We start from the raw sequence: 27253 nt of genomic DNA on the forward strand, positions 1-27253 counted from the left end.
TTTTGGTAATTAAAATATAAATAAAACAGAAAATAAAATAGAAATACTTATGTAATTCATTGGTGGGAATTTCAGATAAGCGTCTGGAGATACTTTGTTGCTTCTGAACTTCTGCTTTCCTATTGCCTTCTTCCAACCATGCGTTACCTCCTTCCATGGCAAGCTGTATGATCCTCTTGGATGAAAAAAAATCCATATGCGCTGTCACTGCACGGCTAATCATCTGTCGGTTCCCACTAGCGTCGGAATAGGACCACTGTCCTTTTGCACACTGTCACTGCGCCCAACATTCGCAAGTTTAAAGCTCGTCACAGTCATCCCTTCCCAGATCCTACTCAGAATACCACAGACAAGGTTTAGACTTTCCGGATCTCAGGAATGCTGCCAATGGTTCTAGCCTATACCACGAAGACTCTGATCTCACGGAATGAAATGCTCTGTTGTCAGGAGAGGCAATCTTGCGTCGTGAACCAAGAGGCCAAGAGATATACACTCAAGCTATTGCAGATAGAACGGAAGTGGTTGTCAGGCATGCGTTCATAAGTGAGAATGATGATGAGTGTCACGGGTCATCACATTCATCAGGTTGAAATGCGAGTGAATATCTTAGAGAAGAAGTAGGCATGAGTTGAATAGAAAAACAATAGTACTTGTATTAATTCATGAAGAACAGCAGAACTCCACACCTTAATCTATGGGGTGTAGAAACTCCACCGTAGAAAATACATAACTGAAAGGTCTAGGCATGGCCATGAGGCCAGCCTCCGAACGTGTACAATAGCATAAGATTAACAAAAAAGGACTAAAAGCCTCAAAATAAATCTCTAAAAGTAGTTTTTATACTGAACTAGTAACCTAGGGTTACAGAAAATGAGTAACTAAGTGTAGATAGTGCAGAAATCCACTTCCGGGGCTCACTTGGTGTGTGCTTGGACTGAGCATTGAAGCTTTTTCGTGCTTAGGCTTTTTCTGGAGTTAAACGCTAGCTTTGTGATGACTTGCATCATCTACCCTTCTTTCTTGCATAAAGAAGACCATAAAAGAGCATAAATCTCATTTGATCAGTACAATTCATGCATTATTTGATGAATATTATGGTACACTACTTTGAGATGAGTTGTGCTAAATTTCAGAAGAGAAAAGCATCAAAAAATGGGGTAAAAGACAAACAAGAAGCTGGGCGTGTGAAACTGATACGCACAAAACTTGTCTCTCAACAAATTTACTTCGGCAAGTGTACCGAATTTGTCGTCAAGTAAAAACTCACAATAGAGTGAGGTCGAATCCCACAGAGATTAATTGATCAAGCAACTTTAATTAGAGGAATGTTCTAGTTGAGCGAACCAGAATTTGATTTGAGATTTGCAGAAAATTAAATGGCAGAAAAGTAAATAGCAGAAACAGTAAATGCTAGAAATAAAGAGCTGAATGTAAATACGGAAAGTAAATTGCAGAATCTTAAACGGGAATTGGGTTATTGCTCATAAAAGTAAATGGCAGAAATTAAAGAGAATGGGTAAGATCAGAAATGGGAAGTTCATTGGGCTCAGGAGATGTTGCATTCTCCTGATCAAGTTCATTTTCATCTCTTCCTCAATCAATGCATTCATTGATCTCCTTGGCAATCTTAAGTGATCAAATTCCAATTTCTTGGTAATTCAATCTCTCAAATCTTGATCAATAGCCGATTCCTTGGTCAATTGCTCATGAGAAGAGATGAAGTATGGTCACTGATTATACCACATGCATTTCCCAAATCAAGTGTTGGTAGGATTATAGTCACATATCCATCCAAACCCAATTTGGTCCAGCATGAGAAAGCATTTCTAGCATGATCTCTTCATTCCTCTTTCAAGGTTCAGAAGAGATCCAAGTATGAAAAGCTTCTTTTTCAAGATAACTACCCAATTGGATGAAGATCGAAAGCTTTCTAGTAAAATCAAGAGAAAAGATAGAAGAAGGAGAATGAAAACTAATATTGATCCATCAAATTACAACAGAGCTCCCTAACCCAATGAAAGGGGTTTAGTTGTTCATAGCTCTGAAAAATGAAAAAAAAGATGGAGAATACATGATGAAAGTAAAACTAGAAGTGCAGAGAAAGTAAAACACAGAGAGTAGTTCTATGCCAAAGGCCCCCTAAAGTTTCCAACTCCTCAACTAATTCAAAGCTACTCCTATATATACTACTCTTCTCATCTTCTAGTTGGCTTCTTCAATTCTTGGGTATGGGCCTCTGAATCTTGAGTTTGAAGCAGTTATCCTTTTCATTGGGCTTAGCTTTACTTGCAGAGAGAAACGGTGAAGTAGGCAGGGACTTTGACTCAAGACGTTAGTGGTGTCAACGTTAAGTGAAAGTGTGGGTTCAAGAACGTTAGTGACAATCACCTTTTTCACTAATGTTCCTAACCCAAATATGATCACGTTGACTTCAACGTTAGTGGCACTAACGTGACCACTAACTTTGCCTCTTGGTCCTTCGCACACATTATTGGGACTTACCTTTCCCAATAACGTGGAGAGTCCTCCCCTGTCCCTACGTTAGAGTCCACGTTAACTAGTTTAACGTGGCTTATAACGTAGCTGTGCCGATTCTTCGAGAACGTTAGTGACACTTACCTTTGTCACTAACGTCCCAATGTGCCCCTCTTTCCCACGTTAGAGTCCACGTTAACTAAGTTAACGTGGCTTCTAACGTAGTCATGCTAGCCATCTCCAACGTTAGTGACATAGGTGAGTGTCACTAACGTTGGCTCATTATCTCTTTATCCACGTTAGCTTCTACGTTAACTAAGTTAACGTGGGAGTTAACGTTGCTCATGGTTGCTCTTGGTGGTTCACCCCAACGTTAGTAACAAAGGTAAGTGTCACTAACGTTGGCTATCAATTGCTCTCTCCACGTTAGCTTCCACGTTAACTAAGTTAACGTGGGAGTTAATGTGGCTTATGGAGGCTTGGCCAACGTTAGTGACAAAGGTGAATGTCACTAATGTTGGCTTCTCTTTTGCTTCTTAATGTTAGAGTCCACATTAACTAAGTTAATGTGGCAACTAACGTGGCCAATTATGAGCTTGGTCCAACGTTAGTGACAAAAGAGAGTATCACTAACGTTGGCCTTGTTGTCTTCTTCCACGTTAGAGGTGACGTTAACTTAGTTAACGTGACTCTTAACTTGGGCTTATGATGGTTTCGAGAGTGTTATTGGTGATTACCTTTCTCATTAACTTTGCAAGTTAGCACCCATTCCACGTTAGAGGTCACGTTAGTGGGACTAACGTGACTGCTAACGTGGTTCTTCTTTGCTTCCTTTGTCCTGAAATCAAGAAACAAAGTGCATCAAAGTTCTAGTCCAAGTCATGAGTCATGCATCCTCTAATTTGTCATATAATTCATGCAAAATTCTCATGAAATCATTTAAAGTGCATAATGTATGCTTAATCAAGATGTAAGTGAATATCTACCCAAAACTAGCTTATTTTCTAAGAAAATGCATTAAACTACCTTAAAAACAGTTAAGAAAAGGTCAGTGAAACTAGCCAAAATGCCCTGGCATCACAACACCAAACTTAAAGCTTGCTTGTCCCTAAGCAAATACTGGAACAAGAGAATGATGAATGGAATGCCAAGAGAAAATGAGTCATTCTTGTGGAAGTCATGTCCCTGGTTTTATGGTGGTTTCATGCATAGCAACTTAGGTTCATTCCTTCACTGGCTTTCAGACCTTTATCATGTTCTAGAATACTCACTTGATTGCATCCCATGAGACTTTTATTCATTGATCCTTTTATTGTCATTTCAGGGCTTATTTGTGTTCTTAGGCTAAGTGCTCTATAAGGGGGCAACTCTTTAGAATAAGCTTTCAGCCAACACTCCCGAACCAGTTGGTTCAAGGTGCTAGGTGTTGAAGCACCCCTAAGGACTTACTTCCTCAAGTCTCTCCCCATACATACACACCACAGGCACATGGTTTGTTTATTTTCTTTCCTTGAGGTCTTGGTGTCCAGCACCTCTTTAGGTTACTAAATGTTTCGTAGCAAAGATTGCTCTTGATAGTGGACTTTCAGCTGATAATCCCGGGTTAGTTAACCCAAGTTACCAGGTGATAAAGCACCCCTGAGAGCTTAGTAATCCAAACAGATCCTTGGTACAGGAACACCACAGACACATCCCTCAAGACTCAAACCCTTGGTGCCTAGCCTCTTTTCTTGCTATTTTTCTTTTATTCTTCTTTGATTGTTCTTTCCCTTTTTCTTATTAGGATCTTGTTATTTAGCTAGTCTCATGGGGTGTGTTCAAGCATATGATTCATGACAGATAGTTGTCTTCCCACCTTGTGGTTGAACCAACTTAGCTAACTTATGACCACACCACAAACTCAGGATCTTACTCCATAGTATGAACTCCACTCTAGTCTTTTATAAAACACTCATTCTCTTTTCATTTGATTCAAAAGGACAAGCATACAATTAAGTAAGGAAATGATTCCGTAATGACATTCAGACTAGAAAACACAGCCCTAATCAACAAGAAGTTTAAAAGACAAAATTGAAAAAGGTTCAAACTAACATGGAAGCATGTTCTATTTCATACAAGATCTTCCTTATTTAAAGCATAGAAAAAAAATGGATCAAAGAAGGAACTCCACCACCTTTTACTTATGTGGATGCCCATACTCCCCTCCTTGTTTGTCTTCTTTGTGTCCTCTTGTATTTCCTCGCATCCGTGCCAATCTTGCTTGCTTCCAATCCTTGAGTGCCTTCCTCACTGATTCATGACTCTCTTCCACCTTTTGTCTTTCTTCTCGTGCTAATTCATCCTTCATTTCTTCATACCTTGCGATTCCAGGATGCAATATAGGTAGCTGTCCTACTAAGTATCCGACCCTGGTTTGAGTGTTTATATGATGCCCAGTCTCGCTCATGTAAACTCCTTCTGCGAATGCCCTTTGCTCGTCCAATAGTTCTGCCTGTTCTATTTGTCTTTGATGCATCTCATGTATATGTGCACCTTGATGTGCTTGGATGTTGATTAGCTTCTGGATGGATTCTTGTTGTTCATTTTGCCTTTGTTCTATCCTGTGGAATGTTTCACTCTGTTGTTGTCCTTGACTCAGTTGCTGCTCCATCATTTGCTTTTGCCACTCCCCTTGTTGAGTCATCCATCTTGAGAGTTATTCCTCTTGCTGCCCCATCATCTGTAGTTGAAGCTCTTTCTGTGCTCCTTGGCTTTCCAAATATTGTCTAGATAGGCCATCAATGGCTTCCTGTAGTTGGTACATATCCAAAGTGGCTGGTATTTAGCCCTCTAAGACTTGTCCTTCTACTACTTGAGGGTCTGGCCTCTTCCTTTGCTTCCGTTGAGGTAGGGGGGATGCGGCAGCATGCATCCGTCAAACGGTTATTGGAATGCCCGGGGTCCTCAGTTTCAAACACCACCCAAGCTTTCTTGCATAGTCGGTAAATAGTGCTGGGGTAACCTAACTTTCCTCTTGAGTCGCTTTTCTCTACCATCTTTCTAATGCCTGCGGCTATGAGTTCATGAACCTTGATCTCTCCTCCTTTGAGTATACAGTGCACCATTGTGGCTCTCTTGAGGTTCACCTCCGAGTTGTTCCCTGCTGGGAGGATGGATCTCCTTACAATTTCGAACCACCCCTTTGCTTCCGAAGTGAGGTCTGCTCTCTTGATGAACCTTGGTCTCCTATCCGCATATCTTTCCCAGTCAGCTCCGGGTACACAAATATCTTGCACAATCTGGTCATAATTGGGGCTGTTGTCCATTCTTGAATGATAACTCTCTTCTTCAAACGGTATGGACCGTAGCTTTAATGCCCTCATGACACTCATGGGATTGAAATCCACAATCTTTTCTCTCACAAAGCTTGTATATGACTTATCGGCCTTATCATATCGGACCGCGTTTGCATAAAACTCTCTTATAAGATTTGCATTTACCTTAACAATCGGATCAGTGAGGAGCTCCCATCGCCTCTTTTCTACCTTCATCATGATTTCCGGGCACTCATTCTTTCTGACTTGAAATCCAAGTTCATATATTATTTCTTTATCAACCATCCACCCGTACTGCAATGCATGGTGCAAGCTTATAAATTTCTTTTCATCATACGGGTGTTGCTCCATAGGTTCGTTTTCCTTCCTTCTTTTAGAGCTCGAAGATGCCATGAATGGGAGTTAATGTGTGAAGGTGGTAAGGGTGTGGAGACTTTTGGTTGTTTGGGATTGAGTGCAATGAAGGGAGTGAAGGGGAATGTTTTTAATGTGGTAAGAATGGTTTGGTTCTGAGAGGGGGATGTTAAGCTGGGCGTTTGGAATGTGAAGGGGGTATGGAGGGAGAGCTACTTATATATGGAAGTGATGGGCAAATGAAGGGTTTGGATAGATGATTGAGTGTGAGATGGACGGATGGGGTTCAGCACGGAGAAAGGACAAGGATCATCAACTTTATGAAGGGTGTTGTTCAGTCTTCAAGGGTCTCATCCTTTTCAATGTTGTATGGCAACATTTTCTAATGCGTCCCTCCTTGAGACACGTGTGTAGTACCCTCTTTTTGTGGTGTCTGAACCTTCCTCATTTAATTGTCCAATCAATCCCCTTCAATGCTCCTTTCCCTTTTCCTATAAAATAAAATAAGAAAAATTAATATTATTGAGAAATTTTATGGCTAGAATAATAAAGAAAAATAACTCGATTGTTTATTCATGAACACCAACTAACTAACTAACTGTGTATCCTTATATGCATATTGGTGGCACCTTGGGTGACACCAAACTTAGTTTGTAGCACTGTGATGAAAAAGTTTTGTTCAAGGCTCCAAGACTAGCATGCTCTGAATTGCATTCATGCTTTCTTGGCATGCTTTGAACACCACTTATTCTTCACTATATATTACATAATAAGGATTTCACCAAGTGTTTGTCAAGTTTGGGTTAGAATTCATGAATATTGACTTATTCACTATTTTCTAAAAGCATATAAAACATGGGTTGCCTCCCATGAAGCGCTTCTTTAGCGTCACTAGCTTGACGTTTCTCCTTCATCAGGGAGGTTGATAATGCTTCAAGTCCTCCCCTCTTGCTGTGGACCTATATCCATTGGTTGTATCAATGATCTCTACATGTTCCAAGGAGAGAACTCTGTTGATAGTGAAGACCTTTGGTAACTGAGATGGTACAGTGGGGAGATTAGGGGGGATATCCGGGAAGTAAGCTGAGATTACTTTATCCCCTAGAGAGAAGTCCTCGGTAGGGATCTTCTTGTTCTTCCACATCCTTGGTACCTTCTTCATTGTTCCTTTGTTTGGTGCCTTGCTCTTTGTGGCCTCTTCTTCTAAGGAAATTTTGTTGCTGCCCTCATATGCCTCTGGTGGTTTATGTTCCTCCAGTTTTTCCTTGAGCTGTGACAACTGCTTATTTACTTGTTCATCAACCAAGGGGATCTCCAGATGTGCTTGTTGTCCTTCAGTACTTGTCTCTTCCTTCAGTATCTCACTGTGATCCTTCCTTGGTTCCTTGTTCTCTTGATCTGTTTCTTATGAGTGTTTGAAAATAGTGAAGGTGAGCTATTCATCATGGATCCTTAAGATTAGCTCCCCTCGCTCCACATCTATGAGTGCTCTGGCTGTCGCTAGGAATGGTCTTCCCAATATGATTGGGTGAGTATGACTCTCTTCCATGTACAATATGACAAAGTATGTTGGGAGGAAGTATTTCCCAACCTTTATCAACACATTTTCCACCACTCCTATTGCTTGTTTTTGAGTTTTATCAGCTAGCCTGATGACTACATCTGTGGGCATTATCTCATTGATCTGCAGCCTCTTCATAAGGGATAAAGGCATTAAGTTGATGCTTGCTCCCAAATTGTAGAGTGCTTTATCAAACATTGTTTCTCCTATGGCACAGGGGATGTGAAAACTCCCTGGGTCCTTTCTTTTTGTAGGTAACTCTGGTTGAATGAGGGCACTGCACTCCTTGTTCATCACTATAGTTTGGCCTCCCTTGAGTGAGCTTTTCTTGGGAAGCAGTTCCTTCATATACTTGATGTATGCAGGCATTTGTTGGATGATCTTGATGAATGGTATGTTTACATGCAGAGATGCAAACAAGTCTAGAAATCTTGAGTATATTCTCTTCTCCACAGTACCATTGAATAGTTGGGGAAAGGGTGCAAAGAGTCTCAGCAACTCCTGTTGTGAGATTTTTGGTTCTTGGTGGTCTTTTTCCTTCTTCTCTGCTGAGGTATCTCCAGGTTGTTCTGGCAGCCTGTTTGGCTTATCCCCAGTCTCCTTATCACTTGTAGTGACCATCTTGCAATCTTCCCATCTTACTTTCTTTGTTTCTCCTCTCGGATTTTTCTCTGTCACTTGGGAATCCATCTGTAGGTTTGGGAATCTGCTCAGAGAGATACCCCACTTGAGATTCCAACCTCTTGATGGTGTCTCCTTGGTTCTTAAAATTGGCTCGCACTTCCTCCTTGAACACCTTGTTGTCTTGAATCTCTTTGCATATGCCTTCAAGTAAGTTCTCAATCCTTGAGAGTCTGTCATCAGGTGATGGTGAGTTGAGATTGGATGGATGAGAAAGGTTAGTTTGGCCTTGGTAGAAGTGTTGAGAGGGGTGGTTATGTAGGTGCTGATACGGTCTAGGTGTGGCATGTTGGTGAGCTAAGTTGTTGGGATTTGGACGTCTTTGATCTAGGCCTTGGTCTTGTTGATTTCTCCACCCAAAGTTTGGGTGGTTCCTCCATCCAGGGTTGTAGGTTTTGGAGTATGGATCATGGTTTTGCCTAGGTAAATTCCCAATGTAGTTGGCTTGTTCCTGACTACCCTCTGCTTCTTCATTCACTTCTTCTTGGGTTGCTGATGAGGTGGTGATTGCTGCTACTTGGTTCCTCTCCATCTTCTTGGTGAGGTCAGCCAACTGCTTTGTTATGAGCTTATTTTGGGCCAGCAGTACATCCATATTGTTTAGCTCCGTCACTCCTCTAGTGTTCCCTCTTTCGGAGGCATAGAAGTAGTCATTCTCTGCTACAGTTTTAATGACATCTATGGCTTCTTCAATGGTCTTCTTCTTGTTCAAAGATCCTCCGGATGAATGGTCTACTGCCTTCTTTGATTCATATGACAGGCCTTCATAGAAAATGTGCAGCTGCACCCATTCGTTGCACATGTCTGGTGGACACCTCCTTGTCAGATCCTTGAACCTCTCCCATGCTTCATATAGAGTCTCACCATCCTGCTGCCTGAATGTTTGCACCTCAGCTCTCAGCCTGTTAATCCGTTGAGGAGGATAGAATCTTGCTAAGAATTTGTTCACCACATCTTCCCAGGTTGCCAAACTCTCCTTTGGGAAGGACTCCAGCCATTTAGATGCTTTGTCCTTGAGTGAGAAAGGGAACAGAAGTAGTCTATAGGTGTCAGGATGAACACCATTAGACTTCACAGTGTCACATATCCTCAGGAAGGTGGTTAGATGTTGATTGGGGTCTTCTTGGACACTCCCTCCGAATGAACAGTTGTTCTGAACAAGGGTGATGAGCTGTGGCTTTAGTTCAAAGTTGTTGGCATGTATGGTTGGCCTTTGGATGCTACTCCCACAGTTTCCTGGGTTTGGGTTGATGTAAGAACCCAGAACTCTTCTCTCATGCCCAGCATGATTTGCTAGATCTTCTATGCCATGGTTGTGAGCCTCTTCTTCATGAATGTTCTCCATATTCTCCTCCATGTCTAGTTCAAAGTACTCTTCCTCTTCCTCAGCACCAACTACTTTCTTTCCTCTTGCTTCCCTCCTTAATCTAAGGAAGGTCCTCTCAGGTTCAGAATCAAAGGAAGTTGAAGCCCCGCTCCTCCCTGTCATACAACCAATAAGGCACAAGCAAGGAAATAGATCCAGAAACTATTCTAAAAAAAATGCTGTTAGTGTGAGTGATGCAATATATCAAACAGTTAGTGGGTGAGTGAAACAAAGTGTAAACAACTGGAATAAAGGGGTTAAAGGGATGGGAATAAAAACAACTGAAACCGAAAGTAAATTGCTCAAACAGAAATTTAAATCAACAGAATAAAAAATTGCTCAATCTAGTGATCCTCCAACTTAATCATTGTTGATACAAAATCAATCCCCGGCAACGGCGCCATAAACTTGATACGCACAAAACTTGTCTCTCAACAAATTTTCTTCGGCAAATGTACCAAATTTGTCGTCAAGTAAAAACTCACAATAGAGTGAGGTCGAATCCCACAGAGATTGATTGATCAAGCAACTTTAATTAGAGGAATGTTCTAGTTGAGCGAACCAGAACTTGATTTGAGATTTACAGAAAATTAAATAGCGGGAAAGTAAATAGCAGAAACAGTAAATGCTAGAAATAAAGAGCTGAATGTAAATGCGGAAAGTAAATTGCAGAATCTTAAATGGGAATGGGGTAATTGCTCATAAAACTAAATGGCAGAAATTAAAGAGAATAGGTAAGATCATAAATTGGGAGTTCATTGGGCTCAGGAGATGTTGCATTCTCCGGATCAAGTTCATTTTCATCTCTTCCTTAATCAATGCATTCATTGATCTCCTTGGCAATCTTAAGTGATCGAATTCCAATTTCTTGGTAATTCAATCTCTCAAATCTTGATCAATAGCCAATTCCTTGGTCAATTGCTCATGAGAAGAGATGAAGTATGGTCACTGATTATACCACATGCATTTCCCAAATCAAGTGTTGGTAGGATTATAGTCACATATCCATCCAAACCCAATTTGGTCCAGCATGAGAAAGCATTTCTAGCATGATCTCTTCATTCCTCTTTCAAGGTTCAGAAGAGATCCAAGTATGAATAGCATATTTTCCAAAGATAACTACCCAATTGGATGAAGATCGAAAGCTTTCTAGTAAAATCAAGAGAAAAGATAGAAGAAGGAGAATGAAAACTATTATTGATCCATCAAATTACAACAGAGCTCCCTAACCCAATGAAAGGGGTTTAGTTGTTCATAGCTCTGGAAAATGAAAACAAAGATGGAGAATACATGATGAAAGTAAAACTAGAAGTGCAGAGAAAGTAAAATACAGAGAGTAGTTCTATGCCAAAGGCCCCCTAAAGTTTCCAACTCCTCAACTAATTCAAAGCAACTCCTATATATACTACTCTTCTCATCTTCTAGTTGGCTTCTTCAAGTCTTGGGTATGGGCCTCTGAATCTTGAGTTTGAAGCAGTTATCCTTTTCATTAGGCTTAGCTTTGCTTGCAGAGAGAAAAGGTGAAGTAGACAGGGACTTTGACTCAGGACGTTAGTGGTGTCAACGTTAAGTGAAAGTGTGGGTTCGAGAACATTAGTGACAATCACCTTTTTCACTAACGTTCCTAACCCAAATATGATCACGTTGACTTCAACGTTAGTGGAACTAACGTGACCACTAACTTTGCCTCTTGGTCCTTCCCACACGTTATTGGGACTTACCTTTCCCAATAACGTGGAGAGTCCTCCCCTGTCCCTACGTTAGAGTCCACGTTAACTAGTTTAACGTGGCTTCTAACGTAGCAGTGCCAATTCTTCGAGAACGTTAGTGGCACTTACCTTTGTCACTAACGTTCCAATGTGCCCCTCTTTCCCACGTTAGAGTCCATGTTAACTAAGTTAACGTGGCTTCTAATGTAGTCATGCTAGCCATCTCCAACGTTAGTGACAAAGGTGAGTGTCACTAACGTTGGCTCATCATCTCTTTATCCACATTAGCTTCCACGTTAACTAAGTTAACGTGGGAGTTAACGTTGCTCATGGTGGCTCTTGGTGGTTCACCCCAACGTTAGTGACAAAGGTAAGTGTCACTAACGTTGGCTATCAATTGCTCTCTCCACGTTAGCTTCCACGTTAACTAAGATAACGGGGGAGTTAACGTGGCTTTTGGAGGCTTGGCCAACGTTAGTGACAAAGGTGAATGTCACTAACGTTGGCTTCTCTTTTGCTTCTTAACGTTAGAGTCCACGTTAACTTAATGGCAACTAACGTGGCCAATTATGAGCTTGGTCCAACGTTAGTGACAAAAGAGAGTGTTACTAATGTTGGCCTTGTTGTCTTCTTCCACGTTAGAGTTCACGTTAACTTAGTTAACGTGACTCTTAACTTGGGCTTATGATAGCTTCGAGGGAGTTATTGACGATTACCTTTCTCATTAACTTTGCAAGTTAGCACCCATTCCACGTTAGAGGTCACGTTAGTGGGACTAACGTGACTGCTAACGTGGTTCTTCTTTGCTTCCTTTGTCCTGAAATCAAGCAACAAAGTGCATCAAAGTTCTAGTCCAAGTCATGAGTCATGCATCCTCTAATTTGTCATATAATTCATGCAAAATTCTCATGATATCATGTAAAGTGCACAATGTATGCTTGAATCAAGATGTAAGTGAATATCTACCCAAAACTAGCTTATTTTCTAAGAAAATGCATTAAACTAACATAAAAACAGTAAAGAAAAGGTCAGTGAAACTGGCCAAAATACCCTGGCATCAGAAACTCGCGTGACACTTGAAGCAAACGCCACAAAAACACACTGGCGTGGCACGCCAGTACTAAAGTCCAGAGAAAAGATTCAAAGCATACATATGGGCGTGGCACGCCAGAGACTGGGCATGGCATGCTGATACAAAATTCCAGAGAGCCACAATGGAGGACACAAAAGGGGCGTGGCATGCCTGACTCATCAACCACTATGGGCGTGCCACTTGAGCAAAGGGGCGTGGCACGCCAACTCTCCATCCCAAGAAGAATCTTCACTATGGCGTGCCACTTGGTATCGAAGGCATGGCACGCCAGCCCAAAGAAGTCACTTGGGCGTGCCACTTGAGAACCCAGGCGTGGCACGCCAAGCTTGAAGAGTTCACAAATCTATGGGCGTGCCACTTGAGCAGTATGGCATGGCACGCTGGTACAACAATCCAGAGAAGGGGCTGAAGGCAATTGAAGACTGGGCGTGCCACTTGAGCAACCAGGCGTGTCACGCCAATGCACAAAGGACCAAAAGCAAGGATTGGGCGTGCCACTTGGTATCGAAGGCATGGCACGCCAACCTTAGCAAGTCACTATGGCGTGCCACTTGAAGACTGAGGCGTGGCACGCCAACTACTGGAACCAAGACAAGATCATGGGCATGGCACGCCAGCCTTTAGGCATGGCACGCTGGTATAAGTTTCTAGAGAGGGTGAAGGAGGCCAATTACATGGGGCGTGCCACTTGGTATCGAAGGCGTGGCACGCCACTCACCATTCTTCACTTAGGCGTGCCACTTGAGTAGCCAGGCGTGGCACGCCAGTGTCATTCAGAAGAAAAGCATTGGGGCGTGCCACTTGAGTTCGTGGCATGGCACGTCGAACAGAGCAACCGCTCACTCACAAGAGGAGCGTGGCACGCCAGACCCTGGGCGTGCCACGCCAGTTTAACTTTCCGGAGAAGCCTAGCCAAGCATAAAACAAGGGCGTGGCATGCCAGACCTTGGGTGTTGCACGACAATACAAGTTTTCAGAGGCAAAGAGAAGTGAGAAAGGCAAGGGGCGTGCCACTTGAGTTCGAAGGCGTGGCACACCAACACAAGAAATCCACTTTGGCGTGCCACTTGAGCTCGAAGGCGTGGCACGCCAAGGTTGAAAGAGGGATGAGCGTGCCACTTGAAGGATTGGGCGTGGCATGCCAAGCTGGAAATGAAGAGCACGTGACATGCCAGAGGCACGCCAGCCACACGCCAGCTGAGAAGTCATGCTTATTGAGTGTTTTCTTTTCCCTCCAAAATGTAATTTTCCTTTTTCACTTTTTTAATTCTTTTATTTTACTAGGAGTAGTATAAATACCCCTAAGGAGTACTGAAGAAGGGGTTAAGCAGTCAGTTTTAGATCCACTTTTACACTTCACTTTTGAGTACCTTTTGAGCTATGAGTAGCGAATTTCCCTCTCATTGAGAGAGGGAACTCTGTTGTACTTGATGGATGAATGATAGTGAAATCCTTCTTCTCTTCATATTCTCTTTGATTTGCTAGAAGGAATTTCGTTCTTAATGCTTAGTGTTCAATTATCTTGGGAAAGAGATTGAATGCAATTGGGTTTCATGGGAACCTTGGGAAAGGAAACATGAAACCATGCTTGAAATCTCTTCTCACACTAGAGTAGAATATGGGTTTTGGTGTTTGGATATGTGACATATAATCCTCCATCTACTTGGACCTATGATGGTGTGTGGTATAATCAGGGATCAAGCATATCTCTCTTCATGAGCAATTAGACCAAAGAATTAGCTATTGATCAAGATCTGAGAGATTGAGTCACCAAGGGATTGGGGCTCAATCAATCATGATTGCCAAAAGGCCAATGAGTTGCATGATTGAAGAGGATATAAGCTAGATTTGATCCAAAGAGACAACATCTCCCAATCTCAATGAATTTCCCCATTCTTATTTATCCATTTCTTTATAGCTTAATTTTACATTCAGCAATTCCCCATTCCCATTTACATTCAAGTCATTTATGATTCTGTACTTTACTTTCTGCCATTTATATTTCTGCACTTTATTGCTTTCCTTTATATTCTAGTCATTTACATTTATGTCATTTACAATTCTGCACTCTACAATCCTATTGATCCGCTTGACTAATTCATCAATCGATTAAAATTGCTCGAATTTGCCAATCTCTGTGGATACGATCCCACTCCACTGTGGGTTATTACTTGACGATAATTTTGGTGTGCTTGCCAAAAGGACTAATTCACTAATTTTGAATGGGGTGTGAATTTCGGTCATCAAGTTTTATGGCGCCGTTGCCGGGGATTGGCTTAAATTTGAGAGTGATTAAATCAATTGGAGAGCTAGATTAAGCAATTTAAATTCCTTGTTATTTTATCTTTTTTTAGCATTTTTTTATTTTTCTTTGAGTTCTATCTCTTTCTTCTTTGATTATTTTTATCATTCGTATTTTCACTCTTCTAACTGTTTGATTAATTGCACCACTCACACTAACATTCACTCTAACAAGAGTAACTTCCTTATTCAATTTTTTTTCTTTCTTCTCTTGTTTTGCCTTCCTGGTTGTATGACAGGTAGAAGAAGCGGGGCTTCTTCTTCCTTTGATTCTGAACCTGAGAGGACCTTCCTTAGATTAAGGAGGGAAGCAAGAGGGAAAAGAGTTTTTGGTGCTGAGAAAGAGGAAGAGTATTTTGAAACAAATATGGAGGAGAACATGGAGAACCATCATGAAGAAGAAGCTCACAACCATGCCAGAGAAGGCTCAGTAAATCATGATGGGCAAGAGAGGAGAGTCTTAAGCTCCTACATCAACCCAAATCCAGGAAATTGTGGCAGCAGCATCTTAAAGCCAACAATTCATATCGAACCATTGACAAAGTAACTAAACGTGCCAATGGAAGAGATCTCTTTTTTCTATCTTTTTCTGATGATATCGTCTTTGTTTATGCGATATTGCTTGGAAGTGATAACTAGAATTCTGGATTGCCCCTTGTTAGTGCTCCACCAGGGCTTTCTAAGAGAAGAGGGCATGCACCCTCTCTCTGTCTTTCTTTGTTTTTATTTTCTAACTAATATGTTGTCCCAAAGCCTTCCATTTGCCTTTCCCTGTAGGAATTCCTTTTTCATTCGTTCTTCTGTTGAATGTAGTCCAATTTTGAACTAAAACCTCAGCTCATCACACTCGTTCAGAACAATTTCTCATATGGAGGAAGTGCCCAAGAAGACCCTAATCAACATCTCAGCACATTCTTGAGGATATGTGATAATGTAAAGTCCAACGGGGTACACCCCGACATCTACAAACTACTCTTGTTCCCTTTCTCACTCAGAGATAAGGCAGCAAAATGGTTGGAATCATTCCCCAAGGATAGCCTAACTACATGGGAGGAGGTTGTGAACAGATTTCTTGCAAGATTTTACCCTCCATAAAGAATCAATAGCCTGAGAGCTGAGGTACAAACTTTCAGACAATAAGATGGAGAAACACTCTATGAGGCCTGGGAGAGATTCAAAGATCTGACAAGAAGATGCCCACTAGAAATGTTTAATGAATGGGTACAACTACACATCTTTTATGAGGGACTATCCTATGAAGCAAAGAAGGCTGTGGATCATTCTTCAGGAGGCTCACTCAACAAGAAGCAAACCATTGAAGAGGCCATAGATGTCATTGAAACTGTAGCTAAAAATGAGTATTTCTATGCTTCAGAAAGGACTCAGAAAAAGGGAGTGCTAGAGCTCAACACTGTAGACGCTTTGTTAGCTCAGAACAAAGCAATTGCAGCTCAAATAGCAGCTCTAACAAAAAGGATGGAGGCTAACCAAGCCTCAGTTATTTAGGACCAAACTCCCCAATAAGAAGGGAATGCACCAGGATCTGAAGGTGACTGGGAACAAGAAAATTATGTGAACAATTCATCCAGACCACCATATGACCCACACTCTAAGACATACAACCCAGGTTGGAAGAATCACCCAAACTTTGGGTGGGAAAATCAACAAAACCACAACCAGGACCACAACAAGCCTTATTCATCAAATCAACATTTCAACCACAACCCCAACCATCAAACAGGGAACCATAGACCCTACCATAACTCACAAAACACATCATACCATAGTAACCAGCTCACACACAACAACCTCAACCAAGATGCACCATTCTCAACTATGCAACCATGTGAAATCAAGAGCAACTTTGAGAAGATGGAAGCTGCAATAGCACAACTCTCCTCACAAATTACAGGAGCAGTCTCCACCCTCATGGACAGACAAGCACAAACTGACAGAAGGATAGATGCTAATCAAGAGGAATACAGGTTAAATCTGAAAAATCAAGGCGCAGCAATCTCAAAGTTGGAAGCACAAGTGGGAATTTTATCCAAGAAAATCCCACTTTCCACACAAACATTTCCTAGTGATACTATGGCCAACTCAAGAGAGGAATGCAAATCCATTACTCTAAGAAGTGGGAAGGTTATAGAAGAAGGAACCCCAAGCAAAGACAAGCATGAAGAAGTTACAGCAAAGCATGGGAACAAGGATGAAGAAGAAATCCCTGCTCCACCTCAACCAAAACCAGTCTTGAAGCCTTATGTGCCAAAGGCACTATACCCACAAAGACTGGGAAAAGATGGGAAGGATGGCTAGTTTTCTAAGTTCCTAGAGATCTTCAAGAGGCTCCAAATCAACATACCATTTGCTGAGGCATTAGAACAAATACCACTCTATGCTAAATTTTTGAAGGAGCTTATAACCAAAAAGAGGAACTGGGAAACAAAAGAAACCATAATATTGACTGAAGAATGCAGCGTCATCATACAGAAGAAGCTGCATCAAAAGCTGAAGGACCCAGGGAGTTTCCAAATTCCCTGCATCATAGGAGACATCACCATTGAGAAGGCTTTGTGTGATTTGGGAGCTAGCATAAATCTTATGTCCATGACCATGATGAGAAGGATGAAGATTGAGGAAGCCAAGCCAAAAAGAATGGCACTCCAATTGGCTGATAGAACATTTAAGTTTCCACATGGAGTGGTGGATGACTTGCTAGTGAAAGTAGGAGAGTTCATCTTTCCTGCTGATTTCGTTGTGCTGGACATGGAAGAAGAGGTCAACACCTCAATTATCCTAGGAAGACCATTCCTAGCTACTGCTGGAGCCATCACCGATGTGCAAAAAGGGGAACTAGTCTTGAGGTTGCATGAAGAGAAAATGGTCTTCAATGTCTTCAAAGCAATGAGTTACCCCAAGGAATCCATAGGAGAATGCATGCTGGAAGACACCATGGAATAAATAGTTCAAGAAGTCTTGGAAGAAGAACAATGTGGAGAAACCACTGAGCTGGAACAAGCACCAGATGGAGAATCACCACAAGCAACCATGAGAAACTCAATCATGCCAACCATTACAAGCAACAAAGATGCAGAGCCACCAAAACTAGAACTGAAAACACTACCACCCAGCTTGAAGTATGCATATCTGGATGCTAACAACACCCAACTAGTGATCATAAATTCAAGTCTGAGTAAGGAAGAAGAAGAGGAGCTCATCCAAGTACTGAGACAACACAAGGATGCCATTGGCTGGACACTTGCAGATTTAAAAGGGATCAGTCCTTCAATGTGTATACATAAGATCTTGCTTGAAGAAGATGCCAAACCTTCAAGACAACAACAAAGGAGGCTGAACCAAACTATGAATGAAGTGGTTCAAAAAGAAGTGTTGAAACTATGGCAAGCAGGGGTGATATACCCTATCTCAGACAGTCCTTGGGTAAGTCCGGTGCAAGTAGTCCCTAAGAAGGGAGGGATCACTGTTGTAGCAAATGAGAAGAATGAATTGATACCTACAAGGACAGTGACCGAATGGCGTATGTGCATTGACTACCGGAAACTTAATGAAGCCACCCGGAAGGACCACTTTCCCTTACCTTTCATGGACCAGATGCTTGAAAGATTGGCAGGACATGAGTACTATTGCTTCCTAGATGGGTATTTGGGCTACAACCAAATTGTTGTAGACCCCAAGGACCAGGAAAAAACTTCATTTACTTGTCCATATGGTGTTTTTGCCTATAGGAGAATGCCCTTTGGATTGTGCAATGCACTTGCAACATTCCAAAGGTGCATGCTCTCCATTTTTTCAGACATGATTGAGAAGTTCATAGAAGTATTCATGGATGACTTCTCTGTATTTGGGAACTCATATTCAGATTGCCTATACCATCTTGCTCTTGTGATAAAAAGGTGTGAAGAAACCAACCTAGTTTTAAACTTGGAGAAGTGCCATTTTATGGTGACTGAAGGGGTGGTTCTTGGTCACAAGATTTCAAAAGATGGTATAGAAGTGGACAAGGCAAAAGTGGAAGTAATTGAAAAATTACCTCCACCTTGCAATGTCAAAGCAATCAGAAGCTTTTTGGGACACGCTGGGTTCTATAGGAGATTTATCAAAGATTTTTCAAAAATTGCAAAACCCCTTAGCAACCTACTTGTCTCAAATACTCCCTTTGTTTTTGATAGAGAGTGCATGATAGCCTTTGATGAACTTAAGAAGAAACTCTCCTCTGCACCTATTATAGCACCACCAACCTGGGATCTTCCCTTTGAACTAATGTGTGATGCATCTGATTTTGCTGTTGGTGCTGTTCTAGGACAGAGGAAAAACAAGCTAGTACATGTTGTTTACTATGCTAGCAAGGTTCTCAATGAGAATCAAAGGAACTATACCACCACGAAGAAAGAACTTTTAGCCATAGTTTTTGCTTTTGACAAGTTTAGATCATATCTTATTGGCTCAAAAGTAATTGTGTTCACTGATCATGCAGCACTCGAATACTTGCTTACCAAACAAGAATCTAAGCCCAGACTAATAAGGTGGATCTTGTTGCTCCAAGAATTTGATATTGAGATTAAAGATAGGAGCGGAGCAGAGAACAAGGTAGCTGACCACCTCTCAAGGATCCCACAAGAAGAAAAGATGCAACAAGTAGGAGTCAATGAAAGCTTTCCTGATGAACAGTTGATGATGATTCGAGTAGCCCCTTGGTTTGTAGACATAGCCAACTTCAAGGCTATTGGGGAGCTACCAACTAACATCAATAGGCACATGAGGAGGAAGCTAATCAAGGATGCCAAACACTACATCTTGAGTGATCCTTATTTGTTCAAAAAGTGTGCTGATAGAATCCTAAGAAGGTGTATACCCCATGAAGAAGGGCAGGAAGTATTATGGCAGTGCCATGGATCTGCATATGGAGGTCACTTTAGTGGAGAAAGGACAGCAGCAAAAGTGCTTCAATCTGGATATTACTGGCCAATAATGTTTAAGGATGCCAAGGAAATGGTGTCAAGATGTGATGAATGCCAAAGAGCTGGTAATCAAACCAAGAGAAATGAGATGCCACAGCAATTCATCCTAGAGTTAGAGCTGTTTGATGTATGGGGGATTAACTTCATGGGACCCTTCCTAACCTCCTACTCAAATAGCTACATATTGGTGGCTGTTGATTATGTCTTAAGATGGGTAGAAGCCATAGCCACTACAACAAATGACAACAAGGTTGTGATAAGCTTCTTGAGAAGGAATATTTTCAGTAGATTTGGAGTGCCCAGAGCTCTCATTAGTGATGGAGGGACACACTTCTGCAACAAACAACTCGAAACACTCCTTCTCAGATATGGAGTGAAGCACAAAGTTGCAACTCCATACTACCCACAGACCAATGGGCAAGCTGAAATCTCTAATAGAGAGCTAAAAAGAATCCTTGAAAAAACTGTTGGAAGCTCAAGAAAGGATTGGTCTAAGAAGCTGGTTGATGCACTATGGGCCTACATAACAGCCTATAAGACTCCCATTGGGATGTCTCCATACCAACTGGTATATGGCAAGGCTTGTCACTTTCCAGTTGAACTTGAACATAGAGCCTTTTGGGCTCTAAAGATGTTAAACTATGATAAGCAAGCTGCTGGAGGAAAGAGATTAATGCAACTCAATGAGCTGGAGGAGTTTAGGAATCAAGCATATGAGAATGCAAAAATCTACAAAGAGAACACAAAAAGGTGGCATGACCAAAAGATAGCAAGAAGGAAGTGATGCACGGAAACTTGTCCTTTAACAAATCTCCCTCGGCAGGTATACCGAATTGTCGTCAAGTAAAAACTCACAATAGAGTGAGGTCGAATCCCACAGGGATTGATTGGTCAAGCAACTTTAATTGGAAGACTGTTCTAGTTGAGCTAAACAGAAATTGGGTTGAGAATTGCAGGAAATTAAATGGCGGGAAAGTAAATTGCAGAAAATAAATGACGGAAGGTAAATTGTAGAATCTTAAATGGGGAAGGGGAGTTTAGCATGAAAGTAAATAGCAGAAAGTAAAGAGAATGGGTAAGATTAGAAATGGGGAGTTCATTGGGCTTAGGAGATGTTGCATTCTCCGGATCAAGTTCATTTTCATCTCTTCCTCAATCAATGCATTCATTGATCTCCTTGGCAATCTCAAGTGATTGAATTCCAATTCCTTGGTAATTCAATCTCTCAAATCAGATCAATAGCCAATTCCTTGGTCTAATTGCTCATGAGAAGAGATGAAGTGTGGTCACTGATTATACCACATGTATTTCCAAATCAAAGTATTGGGAGAATTATATGTCACCATATCCGCCCAAACCCCAATTTAGTCCAACATGAGAAAGCAATTCTAGCATGATCTCTTCATTCCTCTTCCAAGGTTCAGAAGAGATCCAAGTATGAATAGCTTCTTTTCCAAGATAACTACTCAATTGGATGAAGATTGAAAGCTTTCTAGTAAAATCAAGAGAAAAAAGAGAAGAAGGATAATAAAAACTATTATTGATCCATCAAATTACAACAGAGCTCCCTAACCCAATGAAAGGGGTTTAGTTGTTCATAGCTCTGGGAATGAAAAGCATAGATGGAGAGTACATTCTGAGAATTAAACTAAAAGTGGCAGAGAAAGTAAAATACAGAGAGTAATTCTAATAATGCCAAAAGCTCCCTTCTAGTTTAAAGCTCTCCCTATTTATATTATTCTTCTGATCTTCTAGTTGGCTCTTCAAGTCTTGGATATGGGCCTTTGGATCTTGAGTTGAAGCAGTTATCTTCTTCAGTGGGCTTAGCTTTACTTGCAGAGAGAAAGTGTGAAGTAGGCAGGGATTCTAGCTTAGGACGTTAGTGGCGTTAACGTTAAGTGAAAGTGTGGGTTCGAGAACGTTAGTGACAATCACCTTTTTCACTAACGTTCCTAACCCAAGGATGCTCCACGTTAACTTCAACGTTAGTGGCATCAACGTGACCACTAACGTTGCCTCTTGGTCCGTCGCACACGTTATTGGAACTTACTTTTTTCAATAACGTTGAGAATCCTCCTTTCTCCCTACGTTAGAGTTCACGTTAGTGTGGCTAACGTGACCTTTAACGTAGGCTTGCCACATCTTTGAGAACGTTAGTGACAGTTACCTTTGTCACTAACGTTCCAAAATGCCCCTACTTCCTACGTTAGAGTTCACGTTAACTAGGTTAACGTGGCTTCTAACGTGGTATTGCTAGCCATCTCCAACGTTAGTGACAAAGGTGAGTGTCACTAACGTTGGCTCATCATCCCTTTTACTCACGTTAGCTTCCACGTTAATATAGTTATCGTGGCTCATAGTAGCTCATCCCAACGTTAGTGACAAAGGTGAGTGTCACTAACGTTGGCGATTCTTTGCTCCCTCCACGTTAGAGTCCACGTTAACTGAGTTAACGGGGCAACTACGTGGCTCAAAGTGGCTTAGCTCAACGTTAGTGACAAAGGTGAGTGTCAGTAACGTTGATCATTCTTTTGTTTCCCCATGTTAGAGTCCACGTTAACTGAGTTAACGTGGCTCTTAACGTGGCCAATATGAGCTTGGTTCAACGTTAATGACAAAGGTGAGTGTCACTAACGTTGGCTTCATTTTCTTCTTCCACGTTAACTACCACGTTAATGTAGTTAACGTGGCAATTAACGTGGGCTATGATGGCTTTGAGGACGTTATTGGCGATTACTTTTCTCATTAACGTTGCAAGCTAGCTCCCCTTCCACGTTAGAGGTCACGTTAGTTAGACTAACGTGGCTGCTAACGTGGTTCTTCCTTGCTTCCTTTGTCCTGAAATCAAGCAATAAAGTGCATCAAAGTTCTAGTCCAAGTTATGAGACATGCATCATCCAATTTGTCATTCAATTCATGCATAATTCTCATGAATTCATATAAAAATCACAATGTTAGCTTGAATCAAGATGTAAGTGAAATTCTACCCAAAACTTGCTTATTTCCTAAGAAAGTGCATGAAACTACCCTAAAACCATAAAGAAAAGGTCAGTGAAACTGGCCAAAATACCCTGGCATCACAACACCAAACTTAAAGCTTGGTTGTCCCTAAGCAAGCACTAGAACAAGAGAATGATGAATGAAATGACAAAATGAATGAATCATTATTGTGGAAGTCATATTCTTGTTTTTATGGGGTTTCATGCATAGCAACTTAGGTTCATTCCTTTACTGGCTTTCAGACCTTTATCATGCCTTGGAATACTCACTTGATTGCACCCTTTGAGACTTTTATTTATTGATCCCTTTGTCTTTCCAAGGTTCATTTCTTCCTTAGGCTAAGTATTCTGTGAGGGGGCGACTCTTTAAGATAAGTTTTCAGCCAACACTCCCGAACCAGTTGGTTCAAGGTACTAGGTGTTGAAACACCCATAAGGACTTACTCCCTCAAGTCTCTCTCCCCCATACATGCACACCACAGGCACATGGTCTTGGTGTCCAGCACCTCTTTGGGTTACTAAATGTTCTGTAGCAAGGTTGCTCTTGATAGTGGATTTTCAGTTGATAATTCCGGGTTAGTTAACCCAAGTTACCAAGTGATGGAGCACTCCTAAGAACCTATTCATCCAAGCAGATCCTTGGTACAAGAGCACCACAGACACATCCCTCAAGATTCAAGCCCTTGGTGCCTAGCCTTATTCTTTATTAACTTTTCTTTCTTTTTCAACTCTTATTGTTCTTTTCCTTTTCTTATTAGGATTTTATTATTTAGCTAGTCTCATGGGGTGTGTTTCAAGCATATGATTTAGGACAGATAGTTGCCTTCCCACCTTGTTGGTGAACCAACTTAGCTAAGTGATTACTACACCACAAATCTAAGAACTTACTCCACAAATTGAACTCCACTCTGGTCTTTCATAACATCTCTTTTTATTTAGATTAAAAAGGACAAGCATACAATAAGCAAGATGGAATTGAAAACATGCAATTTGACTAGCAATCATAGACCTAAGCAAGGAGAAAACTAAAAACAGAATTGAAAATTCTAAACTACCATGGAAGCATGTTCTATTCCATACATGATTTTTCTTATTTAAAACTTGAAAAAGATGGGACAATGAGGGAACTCCATCACCTTTTACTCATGGGGTTGCTCCTGCTCTCCTTCTTGTTTGTCCTCTTTGTGTTTTTTTTGAGTGCTTGCACTCCCACTTCCCTTGCTTTTTCCAATGTTGCATGGCAACAATTCCCAATGCAATCCCCTTGGAGACACGTGTACAGTCCTCTCCTTTTGTGGTAGCCGAACCCTTCAACTGTCCCATCAATTCTCCTACAAAATAAAAGAAATGTGATTAAAAGAAAACTTGTGGAAAGTGGCGGCCAAATTAAAAGAATAACTACTTTTTAAAGTTTTTGTTTCTAACTACTAAGTGCTGTTCATGAGTGCACACCAACTGACTAATGTAACGGCCCAATTTTAAGTACGCCTAGGACATACCAGAAACTGAGTGCTACCAATTTGTCATCCTATATATTATCTATTATTTATTATATGAGCCTGATTCGTTGTTAAAAGCGTAGTTAGTTAGCGAGGTACTTTTTTTTTTTGAAAACATTTGGATTAATAGACGAAATCATTCATAATCAACTCACAGCTGATAACAGATAAAACAGTTATAAGCAACCACACATAAATACATCACAAGTAGCTAGCAACATTCAGTTATCCAGCCTTTATTAGAGTATAGACCTTTAGTTAGAACACCTCTAGGTATAGCTAGATAATAACTATATACATATACATACATACATACAACTTCCTAGGTCTTGACCTGTTCAAGAGGTCCCTAAGCTGGCACCTAGGCTAGCCTAGACTCTATACTCACCTAGTCCCTCTAAACTACTAAAGCGAGGGAAAGTATGTTCTAAGTCTTCACAACTTAAGTCAGGTGGAACGTCATCAAAAGATAGAACATCATCTGCTACTCCTCTACACGATCAGACTTTTCCACAGGACGTCTCTCTGGTACCTCATGAAGTATCCACAAAATAGGAATCTCGTACACAGGATTTAGGTTAAAGTGCGCATACGAAGGGGTGTAGACGTTGGCTGGTCTCACAGTATTTACATATAATCAGAGAACGATATTCACCCTAGACTCAGAAGACTATCTAGAGCAGAATCCTCTTCTTGCGAACGGTCATCAGCGAACTATGGTAAGGTACTCTTACTTCCATCTGAAGGGGGAAGGGAGAGAGAAGGGGTAAGAATTGGGGAGTTCTTAGTAGGGTCGGGGTTATTAGTTACGTTCATTAATTCTATGTTGTTTAGCAGACTATTAGCAGAATACAAGGAAGCAGTAATTAGAAAACACAGATAAGTAGAGAAGATAGAGAAAACAGATAGCAGAACACAAACAGAAGAATACAAGAAAATATCACAAGCGCAGAGAATGGAATACAAACAAGAAAAGCATACATTCATACCACAAACATAACAAAGGAAATGCGCAACCAAGTATGATGCATGTCTAGCCCTAGTGCAGGTAATGAGCTCATCTGTCGGTTACTAACCCGGTCCCGACGTTATCCAGCAACCTCTGTCTGGATAAGGCTTTCCTATTGGCTATACCCCTGTGTACAGGAAATAACCCCTCTGCCACCACAGGGTCCACTACACACAGGAAATAACACATCTGCCACTGCAGGGATGTACACTGACACACCTTCTGTATACAGGAATGGAACAGGTGGTCACGGTACTTCTGTAGCAGGAAATAACCCCTCTGCCTTACAGAAATAAAATATGGATCTGTACCGTAGGAAAGCGTTCTCAGTGATCACACCATTATCTATCTGACTGCCTCACTACAGCGGATGATCATACAAGTATATCTGGAGTTGCCTTAACGCAACAAATGAATAAACACATCTCTTGGGTTGCCTCAAGCAACAAATAAATATCTCTTGGGTTGCCTCAAGCAACAAATCATCACATAATCATTCTCATTATCATCATTCATCATCATTCTCATTATTCATCATCATTTTCACATTTTTATGCAGTACCTCTTTCTTTCTCTGTTCAATCATACTGTACAAACTTTACATCTTTCACTTTTACAACATCTTAATTCAAACCATTTCTCTTTATCACATTCCTCTTTTCTCTTTGTCTTTTTACTTTGCTCTAATTACTCTTTTCTCTGTATCCCTTTATTCTGCTCTGGTTACTCTGTTCTCTGTGTTTCTTTACTCTGCTCTGATTTCTCTGTTTAACGCATGTATTTAAAGCTTATGTAAATTTCGGTATGAATAGTTAGTCTGTCCCAATTATAGGTTCATTAAGTCTATACTGAAATAGTTTAACTTTTCATATAATACCTAACCCTATTCGCAATTCCAGGACTAACTATGTTGCCCTAGTTCGTTCACTAGTCTCTGTCTGTTTTTCTGTCATTAAAACTTTACAGACTTTTTCTTCAATTTTTATCTTTTCTTCAACTTTTTATCTTTTATTTATCTTTGCCTCACTAATATGTTTTTACCACTCCCTAAGTGTTTTATGAAAGTAATTATGAGATTCTGCGCTTAAAGTTGTCTTTCTAAAGCTTTTACAGAAAACTGCCTTTTCTGCATTATTTTATTATTTTTATTAAAATATTATTTTTAATTAAATATTATTATTTAATATTTTATTATTTTTATTATTTTATCATTAAATTTTCGAAAATTAACTTACTTTTACTTTTAACCTTTAAAATTCACTTTTTACCACCCGTAACTTTTAATATTTCTACTTTTACCACCCTAACTTTCAGAAATTACTAAATAACCCCCCAAACACCAAATTAATTACTTCCTTGCCCTTTTATGAATCAAAAAGGTTTTCTTCATTGTTTTTCATCACACTCAAAGTGTTCTTCATGTTCTTCATAAATTCTTCAGATTCCTTCTCTGTTTTTACCCTTTTTTCAGTCTTTTCAGCAACCGATTTTTACTATAATTCATAATAAATTAGCAGCCACTAAAACCCCATCTTTTCCACATGATTTCAACACAAATTAAACCTCAATTTATGCTTAGGGTTTCGTTTTTCCAGCTGTCCAAGAACATGAACTTTAAAGCTTGAATTTCATCAAATTTCACCAAAATTTCAACAAGAATCACTCATATAAATCATCAATTTCAAGCACAGCCAAACCATATCATATTCACACAACTCAAACACAATCAATCAATATTAAATTCGTCAATCTCTACCTGGTTTTGCTGCTCCTAATTCAGTTAAACTTTCAGGTGGTCCTTAAGCACTTTTTCCTCCTAAATCACATCAAGAACAACTTTAAATCCAAAAACTCTCAACTGACCAAATCTCACTCAGTATGTTAGGAAGAGATATCTCACCTTAGACTTATTG

At 40.6% G+C, this 27253-nt stretch overlaps 1 non-coding gene across 1 annotated transcript; it reads left to right on the forward strand.

The window, feature by feature from the left end:
- The first annotated feature begins 9185 nt into the window (after positions 1 to 9185).
- On the forward strand, positions 9186 to 9289 carry LOC112774514 (small nucleolar RNA R71). Its single transcript, XR_003189001.1, has one exon. It is a non-coding gene; the product is annotated as a small nucleolar RNA R71 (small nucleolar RNA).
- The last annotated feature ends 17964 nt before the right edge of the window (positions 9290 to 27253 follow it).

This window comes from Arachis hypogaea, chromosome 18, assembly GCF_003086295.3.
Source record: "Arachis hypogaea cultivar Tifrunner chromosome 18, arahy.Tifrunner.gnm2.J5K5, whole genome shotgun sequence".
NCBI lineage: Eukaryota > Viridiplantae > Streptophyta > Magnoliopsida > Fabales > Fabaceae > Arachis > Arachis hypogaea.